This window comes from Lathyrus oleraceus, chromosome 2 (assembly GCF_024323335.1).
Source record: "Lathyrus oleraceus cultivar Zhongwan6 chromosome 2, CAAS_Psat_ZW6_1.0, whole genome shotgun sequence".
Taxonomy (NCBI): Eukaryota; Viridiplantae; Streptophyta; class Magnoliopsida; order Fabales; family Fabaceae; genus Lathyrus; species Lathyrus oleraceus.
The window spans coordinates 312802581-312826834 of NC_066580.1; positions in this window are offsets into that span (position 1 = coordinate 312802581).

Consider the following 24254-nt stretch of genomic DNA (forward strand, 5'->3'; position numbering starts at 1 on the left):
CTTGTATACTGATTGAGTTAGATTTTTTTCAGGTACATAAGTTGCTTAAGTTCTTTTGAACTTGCTTTTGCTTTGCTTGGTTGCTTAACCATTTGAGGTATAACTCTCTGACTTCATGTAGTCTGGAAGACCTGTCCTGTTACTTGGGCAGGCACCTGTCTGAAGCCCTCCTTAAGAGGCAATGCTTGTGAATGTTTACTTTTGTGCCAAGCAGGAAAAGACCTCTATGAGGCAATTGGCAGATAAAAGAGATGTGCAATCCATCTCCTGCTATTCAGTGTGTCATCCACTTTGCTCACACCTTGTGTTAATGCATTGTGGATATTAACCCAAAATCTTTGTTGTGTCAGTCATATGTGGAGAAGAGTTCCAGCTTTCTGAACTCCCACACTTTCATTTGTCGGAAGCTCTCCCAGGCCAGGGATAAGAGCTGTGAGATCTTACTCTCACTTCCCATTTTATCTGCTTCACCCTAACTCTCAATGTTAGGGTTAAGAGCTAACTACACCCGATTCCAGTTGGCTTGTGTTTCACAACCTAACCTTGTGTGAGCCCAATTGATTGCATATAGTGTGTGTAACACCCCGATAATAATAAAATAATTATTTAAATTGAGTTAATAATTTATTTATTAATTTAGTTAAATAATTGGAAATTTTATTATTATTATTTTTGGATTATTATTATTATTATTCGGAAAATATATATGTTGGAAATGAGAGAAAGAATCCCATTTTTGGTAAAAAGAAAGTTTCACGTGAAAACAGAGAAACGATCGTGAAAGAGGAAAGGGCAAAGAGACAGAGCAAGGGCTGAAGGTTGAAGAGAGAAAAGCTTGGAGCTCAAAGATTTGCCAGATTAATCAGGTAAGGGGGGTTTATCGTCGATTAATGGGTATTATGGGAGAATATGTGATGGGTAGTGATAAGCCGTTAATTTGACCCTAATTGGGATTGTTGATGCTGAAGAATAATGTTGGATAAATTGTGTTTAGACTGTAATTGAATCTGTGTTTGGATTGGTTGTGAAATTCCGAACGTATAGCTTTTTACGGAATCGGAATCGGAGGTCCGGAAGTCCTCCAACGGCGGAAAGTGCGGAGAATTCTGCATTCTGCCTTGTGTTAGCGCAGGAACTGCTGTTTTGTCTGCGTTAACCGGTTAACCCAGGGCGTTAACCGGTTAACACTGTTTTGAATTGTGAAAATGTACTGTTTTGCCTGCGTTAACCGGTTAACCCAGGGCGTTAACCGGTTAACACTGTTACGTTTTGCCAAAAAATATGTTTTTGCCTGCGTTAACCGGTTAACCCAGGGCGTTAACCGGTTAACACTGTTGCAGAGTGGAAAAATTAGCTTTTTAATGTTGTGTACATAACTGAGAGTTAGCCTATGTTGGCGTATGATGTAATAGGGATTATATCCCGCTGTTTTGAGCAGTATAGGTATTAGTAGAGTGTGCTAATACTGTGATTAATTATTTGACATGATATAATGTTTTGATACATGTGTTGAGGAATGTATGATTGTATGCATAATGCTGTGAATGTATCAGTTGTGTATGCATTTGTGAATAGACTGTTTTATGGCTTAGAGTGTGAGCATATGTCTATTCTTGAATTGTTGTGGATGTTGCATTGCTAGGTGATTAGCATGCATATTGTGGCCTTTATGGTGGTAGCTAATTCCCGTGGTGAGGAATTAGTGATGTTAGTCATTTTGGACTATTGTTGATGTTTGCATGCTAGGTGAGTTAGCGTGCATAGCATGGCCCTTGGGGTGGTAGCTAATTCCCATAGTGAGGAATTAGTGATGTGAGTCACTAGGTCTCAAATGAGTGGGACTAGTGAGCTTGGTAGCCGTACCTGGATTGGTCGGTGAAGTTGAACTATATGTTCACGAATAGTCGGTACCGCATGTGTGGAGTCTCATTGCATAATGTATGTATGGCGTATAATATGAATGGATGTATTCCAATATTATACGTGTGTTTGTGTTGTTATGAAGTATGAATTGAGATTATACTTGTGTTTTATGTTGGTGTTGAGGATGATGTTAAACTGATGTGCTGTTACTGATAGTATGTTGTGATTAGGGTGATTAATGTGTTAAATTACTTAACATGACATTATATGCTATAATGCTTATTATATCGATTGAGGAACTCACCCTTACAACTATTTTTCAGGTAACGAGAATGAGTTGAGTAGAAGTGAATGCTTGGAGTCTAGTGTAGTCTCCTTAGTGGGTCATGCTCTGATAGATGTAACATCGGGAGGGAACCTTTTTAATTATGTGTTAAAGATTGTTGAACCAGTTTACATGTAGTATGTTACATGTTTTGATTGACTTGATTTATATCCGCTGCGATTTATGCAAAAATGTTTAATGTTTTGAATTAATAAAAGAGCATGACTGTTATATTGTTGCGTGGTGTGGAATATTATGTGTGACACCCTTGAAGGGCATAATTACTCTGATTGTTATATGTTTATTAATTTTAATTAAATATTTGGGGTATTTTAGAAGGGTGTTACATTAGTGGTATCAGAGCATAGTCGGTCGAGTCGAGTCGTAATTATTCTGTTTCCCCTGTACGGTATAGGTGTTGAGTAACCTATCAGTACTCATTGTTTTAGTTTGTTTGGGTTTTCAGAATAGAGATGGCTGGAAGAGGTAGAGATGATGCTGCGATTGCTGAGGCTCTGGGTATGCTAGCTGGAGTACTTGGAGGGAATCCGAATGTTGTGGGAATGGGAGCTGCTCGTCAACTGAGTGAGTTCTAGAAGAACAATCCTCCAATGTTCAAGGGAGCATACGATCCAGATGGCGCTCAGAAGTGGTTGAAGGAGATCGAGAGAATCTTCCGAGTAACTGAGTGTGCCGATAACCAGAAGGTCAGGTTCGGTACGCATATGCTGTCAGAGGAAGCCGATGATTGGTGGGTTGCTACCCGCACTGAGTTGGAATCTGCTGGAAATGCTGAAATCACTTGGGCTGTGTTCAGAGAGAGATTCCTGAGGAAGTATTTTCCAGAGGATGTCAGAGGAAAGAAAGAGATAGAGTTCTTAGAGTTGAAACAGGGTAACAAGTCTGTTACTGAGTATGCTGCTAAGTTCACAGAGCTGTCAAAGTATTACACTCCCTATAATGAGGCTGCTGGAGAATTTTCGAAATGTGTGAAGTTTGAGAACGGGTTGCGTCCCGAGATCAAACAGGCTATTGGGTATCAGCGGATCAGAGTGTTTTCTGACTTGGTTGACTGTTGCAGGATTTTTGAACAGGATTCCAAAGCCAGAGCAGAGAGCTATCCGTAGAGGGTTGATAGGAAAGGCAAGAATCAGAATGATCGTGGAAAACCGTATGCAGCTGGCAAAGGTTTTCAGAGTCAAAGTGGGATGAAGAGGCCTAGTGAGGGAGACTCTAGTGCTCCTGCTAAGTGTTACAGATGTGGTCAGGCGGGACATCGTTTCCATGAGTGTGCTAGTGTTGAGAAGAAGTGTTTCAAGTGTGGTAAAGGTGGTCATTTGGCTGCAGAGTGCCGGTTGAAGACTCTGACTTGCTTCAACTGTGGAGAGGTGGGCCATATCAGTCCACAGTGTCCTAAGCCGAAGAAAGAGAATCAGTCGGGAGGAAAAGTCTTTGCTTTATCGGGTTCTGAGACTTCTGCAGATGATCGTTTGATCCGAGGTACGTGTTATATTAATGGCTTTCCTCTTGTAGCTATTATTGACACCGGTGCTACTCATTCTTTTATATCTTTGGATTGTGCTGTGAAACTTAAGTTAGAGATATCTGAGATGCTTGGAAGTATGGTGATTGATACTCCTGCGAAGGGTTCAGTGACTACTACTTCAGTTTGTTTGAATTGTCCTTTGAGTATTTTTGGTAGAGACTTTGGGATAGACCTTGTGTGTCTTCCACTAGTGCAGATTGATGTTATCTTGGGAATGAACTGGTTGGTGTTTAACCGAGTTTCTATCAACTGTTTTGATAAGACTGTGATTTTTCCTGAGATTGAGGAAGGAAAGGATTTGTTTCTATCAGCGAGGCAGGTGAATGAGGAAGTAGCAGATGGGGCAGAGTTGTTTATGCTGTTAGCGACCTTGGAAGCTAAAGATAAACTGGTGAATTGCGATCTAGCGGTGGTGTGTGATTTTCCTGATGTGTTTCCGGAAGAAGTGAAGGAATTGCCGCCAGAGCATGAAGTTGAGTTCTCGATTGATTTGGTACCTGGTACTAGACCGATATCGATGGCTCCGTATCGTATGTCTGCTGTTGAGTTAACTGAATTGAAGAGTCAGTTGGAAGATCTGTTGGATAAGAAATTTATTCGTCCGAGTGTGTCACCGTGGGGTGCGCCAGTGTTATTGGTTAAGAAGAAAGAAGGTACTATGAGGTTGTGTGTGGACTACAGGCAACTGAATAAAGTGACGATCAAGAATCGGTATCCTTTGCCGAGGATTGATGATCTGATGGATCAGTTGGTTGGTGCGAGTGTGTTCAGCAAGATAGATTTGAGATCTGGGTATCATCAGATACGTGTGAAAACTGAGGATATTCAGAAGACTGCTTTCAGAACAAGGTATGGACATTATGAGTATTCTGTAATGCCTTTTGGTGTGACTAATGCGCCTGGAGTATTCATGGAGTATATGAATAGGATTTTCCATCCGTACCTAGACCAGTTTGTTGTGGTGTTTATTGATGACATTTTGGTGTATTCGAAATCTGAAGAAGAGCATGCTGAGCATTTGAGAGTGGTTTTAGAAGTTCTACGAGAAAAGAAATTATTTGCTAAACTATCCAAGTGTGAATTTTGGTTAGAAGAGGTTAGTTTTCTTGGTCATGTGATTTCAAGAGGTGGTGTTGTTGTTGATCCTTCTAAGATAGAAGCGGTATCTAAATGGGAAGCTCCGAAGTCAGTTTCTGAGATAAGAAGTTTCCTTGGTTTGGCTGGTTATTATAGGAAGTTCATTGAGGGATTTTCTAAGTTGGCGTTACCGTTGACGATGTTGACTAGAAAGGGGCAAGCATTTGTTTGGGACTCAAAATGTGAAGAAGGTTTCCAAGAGTTAAAGAGAAGGTTGACTACTGCTCCTATTCTGATATTACCGAGTTCGTCGGAATCATTTGAAGTTTATTGTGATGCTTCATTGTTGGGTTTGGGTGGTGTGTTGATGCAGAATAAGCAGGTTATAGCTTATGCTTCGAGACAGCTGAGGGTTCATGAGAGGAACTATCCAACACACGATTTAGAGTTGGCAGTTGTGGTGTTTGTTCTGAAGTTATGGAGGCATTATTTGTACGGGTCGAGATTTGAAGTTTTCAGTGACCATAAAAGTTTAAAGTATTTGTTTGATCAGAAAGAACTGAATATGAGACAGAGGAGATGGTTAGAATTTCTGAAGGATTATGACTTTGGTTTGAATTACCATCCGGGTAAAGCAAACGTAGTAGCTGATGCATTGAGTCGGAAATCATTGCATATGTCTATGTTAATGGTTAAAGAATTGGATTTAATTGAGCAGTTTAGAGATTTGAGTTTGGTGTGTGAGAGTACTCACAATAGTGTTAAATTGGGAATGTTAAAATTAACGAGTGGTATTCTGGATGAGATCAGAGAGGGTCAGAAATCCGATGTGTTTTTGGTTGATAAGTTGACTTTAGTGAATCAAGGCCAAGGTGGTGAATTCAGAGTTGATGAGAATGGTGTTTTGAAATTTGGTAATCGGGTGTGTATTCCGGATGTTACCGAACTTAAGAAGAGTATTCTGGAGGAAGGACATCGTAGTGGCTTGAGTATTCATCCTGGAGCTACAAAGATGTATCATGATTTGAAGAAGTTATTTTGGTGGCCGGGAATGAAAAGAGAAATTGCGAGTTTTGTTTATTCCTGTTTGACTTGTCAGAAGTCAAAGATTGAGCATCAGAAGCCGGCTGGGCTAATGCAACCGTTGGCTATTCCAGAGTGGAAGTGGGATAGTATCAGTATGGATTTTGTTTCTGGTTTGCCGAGGACAAGTAAGAATTTTGAAGCTATTTGGGTGATTGTTGACAGATTAACGAAGTCGGCTCATTTCATTCCGATCAGAATGGATTATCCGTTAGAGAGATTAGCTGAGTTGTATATCGAGAAGGTTGTAAGTTTGCATGGTATTCCGTCTAGTATTGTTTCGGACCGAGATCCTAGATTTACATCGAAGTTCTGGGAAGGTTTGCAGAGGGCTTTGGGAACTAAGCTGAGATTGAGTTCTGCATATCATCCGCAGACTGATGGTCAGACTGAGAGGACGATTCAGTCATTAGAAGATCTTTTGAGAGCTTGTGTTTTGGAAAAAGGAGGTGCTTGGGATTGTTATTTGCCTTTGATTGAGTTTACCTACAACAATAGTTTTCATTCGAGCATTGGTATGGCACCGTTTGAAGCTTTGTATGGTAGGAGATGTCGGACACCTTTGTGTTGGTATGAGTCCGGTGAGAGTGCTGTGGTTGGACCGGAGATTGTTCAACAGACTACAGAAAAGATTAAGATGATTCAGGAGAAGATGAGAATTGCTCAGAGTCGTCAGAAGAGTTATCATGATAAGAGGAGGAAGTCACTTGAGTTCCAAGAGGGAGATCATGTGTTTCTTCGTGTTACTCCGATAACTGGTGTTGGTCGAGCTTTGAAGTCGAAGAAGTTGACACCTCGATTTATTGGTCCTTATCAGATTTTGGAGAGGATAGGGGAGGTAGCCTATCGTGTCGCTTTACCGCCGTCACTTGCAAATTTGCATGAGGTTTTTCATGTGTCTCAGTTGAGGAAGTACATTCATGATCCGTCGCATGTAGTCCCAGTAGATGATGTACAGGTGAGAGATAACCTGACTGTTGAAACATCACCTATGAGGATCGAGGATCGAGAGTTGAAGCAGTTGCGGGGTAAAGAGATTGCCTTGGTGAAGGTAGCTTGGGGAGGACCAGCAGGTGGCAACGTGACTTGGGAACTGGAGAGTAAGATGAAGGAGTCTTACCCAGAGTTGTTCGCTTGAGGTATGTTTTCGAGGACGAAAACTCTTTTAGTGGGGGAGAGTTGTAACACCCCGATAATAATAAAATAATTATTTAAATTGAGTTAATAATTTATTTATTAATTTAGTTAAATAATTGGAAATTTTATTATTATTATTTTTGGATTATTATTATTATTATTCGGAAAATATATATGTTGGAAATGAGAGAAAGAATCCCATTTTTGGTAAAAAGAAAGTTTCACGTGAAAACAGAGAAACGATCGTGAAAGAGGAAAGGGCAAAGAGACAGAGCAAGGGCTGAAGGTTGAAGAGAGAAAAGCTTGGAGCTCAAAGATTTGCCAGATTAATCAGGTAAGGGGGGTTTATCGTCGATTAATGGGTATTATGGGAGAATATGTGATGGGTAGTGATAAGCCGTTAATTTGACCCTAATTGGGATTGTTGATGCTGAAGAATAATGTTGGATAAATTGTGTTTAGACTGTAATTGAATCTGTGTTTGGATTGGTTGTGAAATTCCGAACGTATAGCTTTTTACGGAATCGGAATCGGAGGTCCGGAAGTCCTCCAACGGCGGAAAGTGCGGAGAATTCTGCATTGTGCCTTGTGTTAGCGCAGGAACTGCTGTTTTGTCTGCGTTAACCGGTTAACCCAGGGCGTTAACCGGTTAACACTGTTTTGAATTGTGAAAATGTACTGTTTTGCCTGCGTTAACCGGTTAACCCAGGGCGTTAACCGGTTAACACTGTTACGTTTTGCCAAAAAATGTTTTTTGCCTACGTTAACCGGTTAACCCAGGGCGTTAACCGGTTAACACTGTTGCAGAGTGGAAAAATTAGCTTTTTAATGTTGTGTACATAACTGAGAGTTAGCCTATGTTGGCGTATGATGTAATAGGGATTATATCCCGCTGTTTTGAGCAGTATAGGTATTAGTAGAGTGTGCTAATACTGTGATTAATTATTTGACATGATATAATGTTTTGATACATGTGTTGAGGAATGTATGATTGTATGCATAATGCTGTGAATGTATCAGTTGTGTATGCATTTGTGAATAGACTGTTTTATGGCTTAGAGTGTGAGCATATGTCTATTCTTGAATTGTTGTGGATGTTGCATTGCTAGGTGATTAGCATGCATATTGTGGCCTTTATGGTGGTAGCTAATTCCCGTGGTGAGGAATTAGTGATGTTAGTCATTTTGGACTGTTGTTGATGTTTGCATGCTAGGTGAGTTAGCGTGCATAGCATGGCCCTTGGGGTGGTAGCTAATTCCCATAGTGAGGAATTAGTGATGTGAGTCACTAGGTCTCAAATGAGTGGGACTAGTGAGCTTGGTAGTCGTACCTGGATTGGTCGGTGAAGTTGAACTATATGTTCACGAATAGTCGGTACCGCATGTGTGGAGTCTCATTGCATAATGTATGTATGGCGTATAATATGAATGGATGTATTCCAATATTATACGTGTGTTTGTGTTGTTATGAAGTATGAATTGAGATTATACTTGTGTTTTATGTTGGTGTTGAGGATGATGTTAAACTGATGTGCTGTTACTGATAGTATGTTGTGATTAGGGTGATTAATGTGTTAAATTACTTAACATGACATTATATGCTATAATGCTTATTATATCGATTGAGGAACTCACCCTTACAACTATTTTTCAGGTAACGAGAAATGAGTTGAGTAGAAGTGAATGCTTGGAGTCTAGTGTAGTCTCCTTAGTGGGTCATGCTCTGATAGATGTAACATCGGGAGGGAACCTTTTTAATTATGTGTTAAAGATTGTTGAACCAGTTTACATGTAGTATGTTACATGTTTTGATTGACTTGATTTATATCCGCTGCGATTTATGCAAAAATGTTTAATGTTTTGAATTAATAAAAGAGCATGACTGTTATATTGTTGCGTGGTGTGGAATATTATGTGTGACACCCTTGAAGGGCATAATTACTCTGATTGTTATATGTTTATTAATTTTAATTAAATATTTGGGGTATTTTAGAAGGGTGTTACAGTGTGTGCTATTTGTGCTTGTGTTTACTCAGTTGTTGTTAGGATAGCTTGCTCCCTATGCAAGTTAGATAGAAACTTCAACCTAGGACCATGGTGAATTTGCATGATAACTATTAGGCTCGAGTTAGTCTCCCTTCTAGTTTGTCATTTCCCAGTCTCTGGTTAGGTTAGAAGTTCTTTCCCTGCGTAAGGGAACTACGTCGCCCTGATCCTCATACCAGATGAGGTACGTAGGCAGGAGATGAGATGATCTCTCCGGGCGCCCTTTTGTTTTCAACCCTTTGTGTGTGTTTGGAGTCTGACGTAAGTCCAGCGATTGGCAGTCGGTTTCCTGTGTGTGTGTTTGTTGCTTCGGAGTCTGATGTAAGTCCAGCGATTGGCGTTCGGTTTCCATGTTTGCCTGTTTGTGTGGAGTCTGACATAAGTCCAGCGATTGGCAGTCGGTTTCCTGTGTGGTTTTGTTTGGCGTGCGTTAGCCAAGCTACGAGTGCTCTGATTCTTCTCCGGTCAGAGAAGATACGTATGCATAGGATGCGATATCCTAGCGAGCACGTTTCCCCCTGTCCCGAACTACGTCGACTCTGATGTCTGTGCCTGACAGACTACGTAGGCCCAGGATGCGATATCCTGCCGAGTCCTGTTTCTCTTGTCTTTCTGTGTGTTCTTTCCAGCCTTTGTGTGCAGTTTGTGAGCAGTTTTTAGCAACCTTATCCTTTCTTTTGAGCGTGGATCCCGTCGAGTACGACGGATGCGTAGGGGTGCTAATACCTTCCCTTCGCATAACCGACTCCCGATCCCATCTCTCTTTGGTCGCGAGACCATGTCTTTTCCAGGTTTACTTCGAGCGTTTCCTTTCCCTCTTTTGGGATAAATAATGCACGGTGGCGGCTCTATTGTTTCTTTTTTCCCGTCGGTTTTTCGCGTAATGCGACAGCTGGCGACTCTGCTGGGGATATAGAGAAGTTGACCTCTTGCTGGTCCATCTTCCCTAAGCGAGTCTCTGCTAACGCTCTCTAGGATAGGGTTTGGTTGCTTTTTGCTGTTTCATTTATTGCATTCATTTATTTATTGATTGCATTTATGTTTGCATTCATTCATATTCATCTGTGCATCTGGCTGTGCTGTGTTGTCTCTGTTGGGGTGGGAGTTACATGAGGTAAAAGGCCCAATACCCAGGCTATGAGTGAAATCTAGGATACCTAGGAATAAAGTGATTCATGGGAAGCGGGTGGTATTGCGCCACTTAGCGGAACATTGATATCACGAGCAGTTCAGACTCTGATGGGGTATTGTCGTTACATACTTCGGGTGTGTATATGATGATATTCTATGAAAGGGTTATTTATGTTGTGTTTCTCTCGACCTTACTCTGGCCTAGATGACACCCGTGAGTGGGGAGGGAATGTTCATTATTACAGGTACAGTGGGTGACTTGTCGGTGACTTGTTGGTGACTTGTGATCCTGTTGGTGACTATGGTTCAGTTGAATTTATGGGTCTTTATTTCTGGATGCCGGAGGTTTGACCCTGGTATTGATCAGAGGGTTCCGTTTATTTCGGATCCCTGGGCTGAATTTGAGGGTACTTGCTCAGATGATTTTGGGTCTCAGATGACTTTGCGGTTCCGAATTCAGGCCAAAGCTTTGATCCCGTGCCGCGTGATACTCAGCCGACCAGTCACATATGCATCATTTGCATCATAGCATGTTTATTTTCAAAAAAAAAATGCATAAAAGAAAGAAAAGTTAACTCGCATGTGCATATCCTTTATCAGGATCATTCATGATAAAATATAGGACCCATATCATGCATATCATGCACATATCATCCTTGCATTACAGACATGTTTGGGGACAAGACTTCTCACTTTGGTTCCTGACCGAGACAGGATTGCTGATCATCGACCGCACCGCTACGCAACCAGACTGAATCAACAGAGGAATATGGACCAGGTTCAAGCTGAGTTGGCTGAGATGAGGGCTAACATGGCCCAATTCATGAGCATGATGCAGGGTGTTGTGCAAGGGCAAGAGGAGTTGTGTGCCTTAGCCCAGAGACAGGAAGTTGTGGTTCCACCGGTCAACCGCAACTCACCAGAGGGGGTCCCTGTTAATGACCAAGTTGCTGCTAACATCCCCGTCAACAACTATGTTGTGGGTCATGAATTGAGGGGTATCAGAATCAATGGACAGCCTCTTGCTGCAGAGACTGTTAATGCCAGAGCAACCCGTGCTCCTATTCGCTATCCTGCTCCGTTGGTTGACCGGCAGGAGGATATGTTCACTCTCCTCAGTGATGATGACGAGGTTGCAAGAGTTGAAGAGAGGGATAGAAAAGTGGATGCCCTTGCTGAGAAAATCCGTGCCATGGAGTGTCAGAACTCTTTGGGTTTGATGTGACCGATATGGGATTGGTTGATGGATTGAGGATCCCTTACAAGTTCAAGGCACCATCCTTTGACAAATACAACGGTACCTCCTGTCCTCGCACTCACGTACAGGCTTATTACAGGAAGATCTCCGCATACATTGATGATGAGAAAATGTGGATGTATTTCTTCCAGGATAGCTTGTCTGGGGCTTCCTTGGACTGGTACATGGATCTGAAGAAAGAATCTGTGAGAAGCTGGAAAGATCTGGGAGAAGCCTTTCTGAGGCAATACAAGCACAACATGGATATGGCTCCGAGCCGAACCCAACTGTAGAGCCTGTGTCAGAAGTCTGGTGAAAGCTTCAAAGAGTACGCTCAGAGGTGGCGTGAGCTAGCCGCAAGAGTACAACCTCCTATGCTGGAGAGGGAGTTGACTGACATGTTCATCGGGACCTTGCAGGGTGTGTTCATGGACCGCATGGGGAGTTGCCCGTTCAGTAGCTTTTCTGATGTTGTTGTTTGTGGGGAGAGGATTGAGAGTCTTATCAAAGCAGGAAAGATACAAGATCCTGGCTCTTCAAGTTCTTCGAGTTCTAAAAAGTCAGTCTCTGGGGCACCCAGAAAGGGAGAGGGTGAAACAAATGTTGTGCACCGTCGGAGGAATGTGAATAGAGGACAGTATTGTCAGGCTGCTGCTGTGACTATTCCAGCAACTCAACAACAGCAAAGAAGACCAACTCAGCAATATCAACCTCAACAACATCGTCCTCAACAGCAGGCTTACCAGCCTTACAATGGTAATCAAGCTAGTACGAGTAATGAGAGGAAGAAGATCATTTTTGACCTGATTCCTATGTCGTATACAGAGTTGTATCCCTCTTTGATAGAGCGGAACTTGATTACTCCCAGAGACCTGCCGGCTATACCCGTCAACCCTCGGTGGTGGTATAGGCCTGATCAGCATTGTGTGTATCATTCGGGTGCTCCTGGTCATGATGTGGAAAGCTGATTTCAGTTGAAGAATAAGGTGCAGGACCTTATCAGATCAGGGATTCTGAGCTTTGAGGACTTAGGTCCCAATGGTAATCAAGCTTGAAGATAACAAGCCCCGGGCTGGCGTCGGCTTTTCTTCTGAGGTATTCGACGAAAAAGGGTTGTTCAAAGCAGAAGTTGCTGATGCAAAGGATACTGACATATGTCATCCCTGGTGGGATCTGTCGCATTTGGGTCACTGTGGGCGTTCCTACAGTTGTTCATAAGTCAGAGTAATAATCACTTTGTTTAAAAACCCTTCTCCCATGCCAAAAGGAGAAGTGATGACATTGTTGGCAACATTTGTGCAATGATATTTTCATTCAAATAAAAGCATGTAAAACATTTGTTTTTCCATTTGTTTTCCCTTTTTGCATGAAATTGGTGATCACAAAAAACCCTAAAAACAAGAATAAAAGCAATCTTTTCATCTGCATAACGATTGTCTTGTTTGATTTCCAAAAAGCTTTTATACTCAAAATCATTATGCAGGTTGATTCTTAAACCCATTGAACATAATGATCCAACGCCATCTCCCAATTTTGAATTCCCTATATTCGAAGTATAGGAAGATGATGTTGAAAGGATTCCTGACGAGATTTCCCGACTTCTTGAGCAAGAAAAGAAGATCACTCAGCTGCATCTCGAGAATCAGCAGAACAGCCAACTGGGGCATTACAAAAAAGAAAAAAGAAAGAGAGGAGGGTGCAAAATCAAAAGAAATCAAAAGAAATCCAAATCAAAAGAAAGAAAAAGGAAAGAAAGAAACAAAAGAAAAATAGCACCCTCAAAGTCCCAAGTTGACTGATGCTGAATGGATTCAGAGTCGTTACGACCAAGTGAATCCGATCGAAAAGAAGAGATTAACTGCCATGTGTCATGGTCAGTTATATCAGCAGAGAGTGAAGAAAGCATTCGACAAGAAGGTCAAGCCTCGTGTGTTCCGAGAAGGTGACCTTGTGCTCAAGAAAGTCTTGCCTTTCACGCCCGATTCTAGGGGCAAGTGAACCCCAAGCTATGAATGTCCATATGTTGTCAAGAGAGCCTTTTCAGGCGGTGCTTTGACACTTACAACAATGGATGGAGAAGTTCACTCGTCCTGTGAATTCCGATGCAGTCAAGAAATACTTCGCCTAAAAAAAAAGAAGCAGAATAGCTCGCTAAGTTGAATACCCCAAAGGGCGACTTAGGCAAAAAGGAGCGTCTCGGTGGATTGAAAACCCGAAGGGCGATCCAGGCAAAAGTTAGAGACATTGAAAAAAAAATTGCATCCCGCTAGATTGAGCACCTCACACTGGGGCAATCTAGGCAAAAATTAGGGATTTGGCAAGTAACTGCATCCTGACAAGACCGTATTCTACATTTGTCATCCGCCAGAAAATTCTTGATTCGTCGTCGACTGAAGCTTCGGATACATCAAAATTCGGAATTGGTAGAGAAAAGGTCATTATGTTCAATGTAGCCCTCTCCAATATATATCACCGATTTCAAACTTGTACAGATCTATGGAGTCTTGCCATTTGCAGACTACCATTCCATCACATCAATTTGAGCTTTTATCCAATTATTTGCACTCTTATTTGTTTCAACTCAACAAATGTTTTGCATGTTTTAATTGATAAAGTATCATTGTTTTCAAAATAAACAAATCTTTCACAAAATTGTTCTTAAACAAAGTGAACATTCACAATGATGGAAGGATACTTAGGAGATCCGCAGTGCTCTCCCAAGGGTGGTATGATTACCAACAGGTAGGACATTTGTTCGTATCTCGAGCATAACTATATCTTTTTCCTGTAGAACCTCTTATGGTTTCTCCTCAGCGAGGTTGCTCAGTGCAGTGTTGGTTGAAGTTGTTCATCTTCATGTCCCCGGCAGTGCAGCATTCTTCCTCCAAGTCCCTGTTAGCCCGATTGTGGTGCATCCCCAGTAGAGTGCTGTTTAAGCCCTATTGTGGGGCATCCCCAGCAAGTTTGTTGTTGGAACACTTTTGTGGGCCAGTTCCCAAGCAGAGTGTTTATTGAAGGCTTCAACTTTCGTCTCTCCAGCGGACCAGTCTTCTCCTCTCCCCGGCATGGGTGATTTTCTTTGGAAGATTCGGTATTTGGTGGATTGACATCCCAGTAATCCAGCATTCCCTCGGATAGATTCCTCGGCGGAGTTGTTGGCATGATGAGCTTTATCAATGCCTATATATCTTCATCAGAGATCTGGTTGCTTCTTGGTATCTCTGATCTCCAGCATGAGTTGTTGTTGTGGCGTGTCTGCCTGTATATTGAACTCTTTCATCCGGTTGTGATTGATGATCCCTCCGGCAGCCTCTTGTGGCCTTCCTCCCCTGCAGGATGATGTTATTCCCCGATGTCCCAGTCTCCAGCAGGTTTTCTTTGCTCTCTCGTGATTTTGGCCTTCCCTTTGGAGGAGTAGCACCGGATGGTTGATTCCTGGACCTATGTGTGTTGAACATGTCTGTTCGTCAGCATTCATCATACATTCATCATGCATAATGCATACATGCATAATCATAACATTCAGATACTCATGTTGCATCTGTTGCCATGTATCTGTTGATGGTTGTCTCTTGCTATTGGTGATACAGATCTCCCCAGTAGATCCTCCCCTAGCAGATGTGGGTGTGTATGATCTCTCCATATAGAGTCGACCCCTTAAGCAGAAAGTGTCTGTCATTTCCTTCTGCGCTCCCCACTGAGTTATATCCTTGTGGATGACGGTTGTTTCCGTTCCCTCCCTGCACACATAATGGGATGGGTTTTCCCTATTGAGTTCTTTCCTCATTAGGATGAGTCTTGATTCAGTCTGCCTTTTTGGATCGATCCTAAATTGGCTTCCTATTGGCTGTCTCTTGGGCTTCCCTGTGGTATAAATGAACAGTTGCTCACTAATCGGCAGTCATTCATCTTATCCTCAGCGGAACTTGTGGCTTCTACCTACGAACCGGTAGTTGTAAATCCTATCTTTGTGGTTTTCTACCTACTAACCGGTAGTTATAAATCCCACTTTCATCCCATAGAAGAGGTAACCGTTGTGGTTCATTCTGGTTGTTGGCGGATTTTGCGGTCTTCTACCTACTACTCGGTAGTTGTAAATCCTTTTTTCTCACTCTGTCCCTCAGCAGATTGTGTTGGCCTCTACCTACCAACTGGTAGCTGTAAGTCCTATCTTTGTGGTCTTCTACCTACTAACCGGTAGATGTAAACTCCATGTTCTCCCCTTTGTGGAGTCAACCTTTGTGCTCATCCTAGTCGATGACGGTTGCTTTTCTGTGGTTTTCTGCCTACGAACCGGTAGATGTAATCCCCTCTTTGTGGGTATCATTATCCAGTTTTTGATATTGATATTCCTTTTCCCTTTCGGATATTTGCTTTGATTAAGCAACTTTATCCCCAGCGGGTTTTCCCCTTCCTCGTGGGTAATTGCTCCGAGTAAGCAATTTTATCCTCAGTGGGTCCTCTTTCATTCACCGTTTGCCGGTAATGTTTGTTGTTTCCCCTTGTGATTGGTCATCTTTACATACCTAGTCCTGGTATCCCGATGCCTTTCTTTTCGGTTGATTTATCCATTTAACAACCTACAACCCGGTTATGGATAATCTTCCATGCGAGTATATTATCTACGTTTTGACGGCTATAGATAATACATCTCATGCGCTCTTTGGTCGAAGTTTTGTCCTTCCCAGTTGAGTAAGATTCATATTCCTTGTGGAATCGAATATCCATCCTTTAACAAGTTTGCTTTCGCTCTCTTCAGGATGATGAGTGTTTTGGAACACACACCAATTCACGTTTTCGGTCGATTTATCCTTTGACAACCTACAATCCAGTTATGGATAATCTTCCATGCGAGTATATTATCTACGTTTTGACGGCTATAGATAATACATCTCATGCGCTCTTTGGTCGAAGTTTTGTCCTTCCCAGTTGAGTAAGATTCGTATTCCTTGTGGAATCGAATGTCCATCCTTTAACAAGTTTGCTTTCGCTCTCTTCAGGATGATGAGTGTTTTGGAACACAGACCAATTCACATTTTCGGTCGATCTATCCATTTAACAACCTACAACCCGGTTATGGATAATCTGCCATGCGAGTGTATTATCTACGTTTTGACGGCTATAGATAATGCATCTCATGCGCTCCTTGGTCGAAGTCTTGTCCTTCCCAGTTGAGTAAGATTCGTATTCCTTGTGGAATTGAATGTCCATCCTTTAACAAGTTTGCTTTCGCTCTCTTCAGGATGATGAGTGTTTTGGAACACAAACCAATTCACGTTTTCGGTCGATTTATCCATTTAACAACCTGCAACCCGGTTATGGATAATCTGCCATGCGAGTATGTTATCTACGTTTTGACGGCTATAGATAATATATCTCATGCACTCCTTGGTCGAAGTCTTGTCCTTCCCAATCGAGTAAGATTCGTATTCCTTGTGGAATCGAATGTCCATCCTTTAACAAGATTGCTTTTCTAGCCCTCTTCAGGATGATGAGTGTTTTGGAACACAAACCAATTCACGCTTTGGTTGGTCACTTATTTCATGCCTACAACCCGGTATCCTTGGTGGTCCTCCCTGTCTGCTCCCTGTCATGACCTTGATCCCCAGTGTGTCACCTCTCCGTTGGTTTCGATAAACGTTGAGTTTTTCCCATTCGTCCGTTGACGTTTGGTTGTACCTTTCTCCCATTCATCCGTCGATGTCTGGTCAACTCTCCGTTGGTTTCGATAAACGTCGAGTTTTTCCTAGTTGTCCGTTGACATCTAGTTGTATTTTCCCCACAGGTCATCCGTTGATGTTTGTTCACCTCTCCGTTGGTTTCGATAAACGTTGAGTTTTTCCCAACCGTACGTTGACGTTTGGTTGTGATTAGCTTTTCCCCAGTAGGGTCACCTTTCTCCGTTGGTGTCGATAAACGTCGAGCTTCTCCCATTCGTCCGTTTACGTCTGGTCGAGTCTTTCCCAGTTCATCCGTTGATGTCTGGTCACCTTTCTCCGTTGGTGTCGATAAACGTCGAGCTTCTCCCGTTCGTCCGTTGACGTCTGGTCGAGTCTTTCCCATTCATCTGTTGATGTCTAGTCACCTCTCCGTTGGTTTTGATAAACGTTGAGTTTTTCCCAATCGTCCGTTGACGTCTGGTTGTATCCCTTTCTTTCCATTCATCCGTTGATGTCTGGTCACCTCTCCGTTGGTTTCGATAAACGTTGAGTTTTTCCCATTTCGTCCGTTGATGTCTGGTTGTATCCGTTTCTTTCCATTCATCCGTTGATGTTTGGTCACCTCTCCGTTGGTGTCGATAAACGTCGAGCTTCTCCCGTTCGTCCGTTGACGTCTGGTCGAGTCTTTCCCATTCATCCGTTGATGTCTGGTCACCTCTCTGTTGGTGTCGATAAACGTTGAGTTTTTCCCATTCGTCCGTTGACGTATGGTTGTATCCCTATCTTCCCATTCATCCGTTGATGTCTGGTCACCTCTCCGTTGGTTTCGGTAAACGTTGAGTTTTTCCTAGTCGTCCGTTGGCGTCTAGTTGTGATTTCTTCGTTCCCATTCATCGTCTTTCGATGCCTGGATGTGGTTCTTTTTTCTATAAAAAAATCAAATCAAAATCCCCAGTGGAGTCATTGGTAAACATCTTGACTGATTCGGTGACAAATATCAGATCCCAGTGGAAGCTTCCGTTGGTGAATTTTCCTTTCTTGGATCCCCGCAGAGTGCAAATTTCTACGGTTCTTTGGTATTCAATCCCTGTGTACCTTGAAGGTCTGACAGCCATTGCTCTCATCCGTTCAGGTTCCCAGCTGATTGAATAGGGGCAGCTGTAGCACCTCAAATTTGCACCTCCCATTTGAACATACATTTTCATTTTAGGTCATTAACATTGCATTGTTCATTGCATAGTCCATCATGTCCTCAAGTCAGACTGGTCAGGAGATTCAGTTGTGCAAGCAAGCAAGTGCATGTTCTATGGGATCAAAGCCTTAGGGTTGGTACAATGAGTTCATGTGACTCAAGGATCATTTTAAAGTGGTTTGGCAAGGCATTGAAGGCTCAAAGCTCATCAGTCAATGTGAAATTCATCTGAAACCCTAAAAAGTCAACAGAAGTCAACTGTCAGTTCAACCATGGATTTGGAGGTGGGAGATGGTTAGAGATGCCTCATTCATGTGGGAACAAGTCTCATTTGACATTTCAAACATCAACATTGAAGAATTTGAGGTCAGATCAAAACTTTCCAAAAATAGCAGGTGACCTGTAATTTGAATTTGCCAAAAATGGAAAGGTTTTCTACTCAAGATTACATCATCAAGAAAGCTTCAAATGAAATTTTGTCCAACATGAAAGTTGAAGGTCTTTCTCTCCCATTTCCAAAAAGTCCAAGATCATGGATTTCTCATGTGTGGTTGAAGAGATATGGATCAATCATGGCCAAGTGAACATGGAACTTCAAACATGCATAACTTTCAAACCAAAAGGCCAAATGGAGTGGTTCTTTTTGCATTGTTCATGGCTTGACATATACTATGCAAACCATACATCACATGCCATGCATTCTCATCATATAATCATTTGTAATTTCACTTGAATTTTGGAGGGAAATTTTCAAGTTTGAAAATGAAGCATTGTTTGATCATTCTAACACTTGCATTAGCTCCAAAATGGTTTTTTAAGTGAACTTGAACCCTAACACGTGCACTGTTCATCATCATTCCATGCATAGGGTGAGATTATCAAATTTGCACTTACACTCTCATTTCCCTAATTCCAATTACCAAATGGCTTAAACATGATTAGCAGCATGATTAGGAGGGAGTATAAAGGACAAAGCATAACTGTTTTTGCAGAATGATAATCACTTTTTCAGATCTAGATCCATTTTCTTGAAATTTTTCTCTCAAACTTTCATCAATTTTCTTCAAACACGTTGCATTTTTCTTGATCAAATCATCATCTGGAAGGATTATTGAGCATTATTGAACCAAGAATCAAAGGAATTCGTGCAGTTTTGGAGCATTGTTGAAGATGGAAGCTACAATGGTGGATTCAGATTTGGATGAGATCAAGCACGATTAAGCCTCAAGTCTTCATCCATTCATCCATACAAGTGATTTGGAGGATCTGTTTGAGCATCGCAAGGCCTGGATCTGCTGAATTCCAAAGCTGCTTCTCCAAGAGGTTAGAAATCGAATGTCTCAATTCTTAAAATGATTAGGATGTTGTTATAGATCTTTGAACGCTGGTGAAACTGAGCTTCGAATCACAAAATTCCATGGAGAATTGAATTAGTTATAGTGATTTAAAGTTTGATGTGTGATCATTCATTTGCTCGATTCTATGAATATATGTTGATTCATGCTATATCCATGCTGGATTCGTGATGAGTGATGGAAGATGAACATGTTGATATGCTTGTTTTTAAAATCTGAGAAAAATGTTCTTGATGATGCACTGTGCACGATGAACACGATGAAGATGATAGGAAAAATTTCCAGAATGCGTTTTGATCTTTCCCAGCGTGTTTTCTATGCGCTGCATGTGTTTGTGCGTAAACTTCACATGTACTGGTCCACGTCTTATCCTGCATGGCACTTTGATTCGTCCTTATTCGCTTGACCGAGCACGCGTCAGCATTGACCGCCACTTAGGATTAGTGAAACGGTGCGTTTCACTCAGTAAGCGCGCCACTTTCAAATTTGGCTGGTGTTCGATACCGGTTGGCAACATCATTTCAAATGCATCTCATATATTCCATTTTCCTTCCATATATGTTCATATGCTTGTTTCTTGTTTTTTTTATTTTTTCTTTCACTTCCAAAATTCATAAGTAATTGACAAATGATCCAAAAAATGTGAGGACTTTTGCATTAGATCACATTTTCTCTCTAGTTTTTTTGATTATTTTTCCATAAATTGTGCATGGCTGGAAAATATTTTGCCCTAGGGTTTATGAACATGTATGCTATTTGTACATTGCCTTGCTTCTCCATTTGTGAAATGATGGTTGTTCATCCAATGCTCATGAAATTTTGCATGCTTAAACTAGACTCGTGGCTTGATATTTTGGTGTTGAGTTTGCATTTTTATCAATTGTCATTGCTGATTTATGATCATGTGAATGTAGGTGTGACAATGTGTGTCACACCTTTGTTTATCCAACTTGATTAATTGGTTTGCCATGCCAAATGAATTCCAAATGCTTTGAATCTTTGTATGATGCTTGATATGGATGTTGAGATTGCTCATGAATGTTTTTGGAATTTTTGGATGGATTTCTGATTTGATTGAGATTTTTCTTTCTAGATGGTCATGTGTGAGCTTTTGAATTGCATTGATTTTCATTTGTTTGTGAAATGCTTATGCTTTGTCCTATGGATGTGAAATTTTGAACATTTATTCTAGACATGTTGAAGTTTGTTTTGGCTTTGGTTTAAGGTTTTTATCATGTTTCATTTCTGTTTTAGGCTTGTGCTAAGTAGGTGTAACATTTGGTGTCATATTTGAGCTTGTTTTGATTGCCTTGCCTTATACAATTTGATTACCATGCCTAATCATGTCCAATTGTCCTAATTATTTGTGTGTTGATCATGTTGTATGTTCTGTTCATCCATGAATTTTCTCAAGATTATTTGAATCATTTTTGAATTAATGTGCATTTGTTCATTCTGTTGTTACAATGTGTTCACAACTTGCATACCTTGCCATCTTTGGCTCATGAAATGAATTTGGTAAATGATATTGATGTAGGACCTTTTGGATTGTGTTCTTAATTAATTGAGGTTGATTCATGTTGAATTTCATGTTCTGTTTTGAATTTTTTCTCCCTCTTTGACCCTAGGCCTTGACCTAGTGGTTGATGACTCACAGTTGAGCTTTGATTTCAGGTTAAGAAGCACATTGCTATGATGGGATTGATTCATTCTCTTGAGTTGATTAATTGGTTAATATTGACTAACTTTGAGTTGTTTTGTAGGTTGATGCCAAGTTGTTTGTGTTGTGTTCATTGGCTTGTGCCTTGCACACTGTTGCATTGCTTGCTTATCTGTCTGATTGATTGTGTCATTGTCTGTTTGATTGTTTGACTTGTATACTGATTGAGTTAGATTTTTTTCAGGTACATAAGTTGCTTAAGTTCTTTTGAACTTGCTTTTGCTTTGCTTGGTTGCTTAACCATTTGAGGTATAACTCTCTGACTTCATGTAGTTTAGAAGACCTGTCCTGTTACTTGGGCAGGCACCTGTCTGAAGCCCTCCTTAAGAGGCAATGCTTGTGAATGTTTACTTTTGTGCCAAGCAGGAAAAGACCTCTATGAGGCAATTGGCAGATAAAAGAGATGTGCAATCCATCTCCTGCTATTCAGTGTGTTATCCACTTTGCTTACACCTTGTGTTAATGCATTGTGGATATTAACCCAAGATCTTTGTTGTGTCAGTCATATGTGGAGAAGAGTTCCAGCTTTCTGAACTCCCACACTTTCATTTGTCTGAAGCTCTCCCAGGCCAGGGATAAGAGCTGTGAGATCTTACTCTCACTTCCCATTTTATCTGCTTCACCCTAACTCTCAATGTTAGGGTTAAGAGCTAACTACACCCGATTCCAGTTGGCTTGTGTTTCACAGCCTAACCTTGTGTGAGCCCAATTGATTGCATATAGTGTGTGCTATTTGTGCTTGTGTTTACTCAGTTGTTGTTAGGATAGCTTTCTCCCTGTGCAAGTTAGATAGAAACTTCAACCTAGGACCATGGTGAATTTGCATGATAACTATTAGGCTCGAGTTAGTCTCCCTTCTAGTTTGTCATTTCCCAGTCTCTGGTTAGGTTAGAAGTTCTTTCCCTTCGTAGGGGAACTACGTCGCCCTGATCCTCATACCAGATGAGGTACGTAGGCAGGAGATGAGCTGATCTCTCCGGGCGCCCTTTTGTTTTCAACCCTTTGTGTGTGTTTGGAGTCTGACGTAAGTCCAGCGATTGGCAGTCGGTTTCCTGTGTGTGTGTTTGTTGGTTCGGAGTCTGATGTAAGTCCAGCGATTGGCGTTCGGTTTCCATGTTTGCCTGTTTGTGTGGAGTCTGACATAAGTCCAGCGATTGGCAGTCGGTTTCCTGTGTGGTTTTGTTTGGCGTGCGTTAGCCAAGCTACGAGTGCTCTGATTCTTCTCCGGTCAGAGAAGATACGTATGCATAGGATGCGATATCCTAGCGAGCACGTTTCCCCCTGTCCCGAACTACGTCGACTCTGATGTCTGTGCCTGACAGACTACGTAGGCCCAGGATGCGATATCCTGCCGAGTCCTGTTTCTCTTGTCTTTCTGTGTGTTCTTTCCAGCCTTTGTGTGCAGTTTGTGAGCAGTTTTTAGCAACCTTATCCTTTCTTTTGAGCGTGGATCCCGTCGAGTACGACGGATGCGTAGGGGTGCTAATACCTTCCCTTCGCATAACCGACTCCCGATCCCATCTCTCTTTGGTCGCGAGACCATGTCTTTTCCAGGTTTACTTCGAGCGTTTCCTTTCCCTCTTTTGGGATAAATAATGCACGGTGGCGGCTCTATTGTTTCTTTTTTCCCGCCGGTTTTTCGCGTAATGCGATAGCTGGCGACTCTGCTGGGGATATAGAGAAGTTGACCTCTTGCTGGTCCATCTTCCCTAAGCGAGTCTCTGCTAGCGCTCTCTAGGATAGGGTTTGGTTGCTTTTTGCTGTTTCATTTATTGCATTCATTTATTTATTGATTGCATTTATGTTTGCATTCATTCATATTCATCTGTGCATCTGGCTGTGCTGTGTTGTCTCTGTTGGGGTGGGAGTTACATGAGGTAAAAGGCCCAATACCCAGGCTATGAGTGAAATCTAGGATACCTAGGAATAGAGTGATTCATGGGAAGCGGGTGGTATTGCGCCACTTAGCGGAACATTGATATCACGAGCAGTTCAGACTCTGATGGGGTATTGTCGTTACATACTTCGGGTGTGTATATGATGATATTCTATGAAAGGGTTATTTTATGTTGTGTTTCTCTCGACCTTACTCTGGCCTAGATGACACCCGTGAGTGGGGAGGGAATGTTCATTATTACAGGTACAGTGGGTGACTTGTCGGTGACTTGTTGGTGACTTGTGATCCTGTTGGTGACTATGGTTCAGTTGAATTTATGGGTCTTTATTTCTGGATGCCGGAGGTTTGACCCTGGTATTGATCAGAGGGTTCCGTTTATTTCGGATCCCTGGGCTGAATTTGAGGGTACTTGCTCAGATGATTTTGGGTCTCAGATGACTTTGCGGTTCCGAATTCAGGCCAAAGCTTTGATCCCGTGCCGCGTGATACTCAGCCGACCAGTCACATATGCATCATTTGCATCATAGCATGTTTATTTTCAAAAAAAAATAATGCATAAAAGAAAGAAAAGTTAACTCGCATGTGCATATCCTTTATCAGGATCATTCATGATAAAATATAGGACCCATATCATGCATATCATGCACATATCATCCTTGCATTACAGACATGTTTGGGGACAAGACTTCTCACTTTGGTTCCTGACCGAGACAGGATTGCTGATCATCGACCGCACCGCTACGCAACCAGACTGAATCAACAGAGGAATATGGACCAGGTTCAAGCTGAGTTGGCTGAGATGAGGGCTAACATGGCCCAATTCATGAGCATGATGCAGGGTGTTGTGCAAGGGCAAGAGGAGTTGTGTGCCTTAGCCCAGAGACAGGAAGTTGTGGTTCCACCGGTCAACCGCAACTCACCAGAGGGGGTCCCTGTTAATGACCAAGTTGCTGCTAACATCCCCGTCAACAACTATGTTGTGGGTG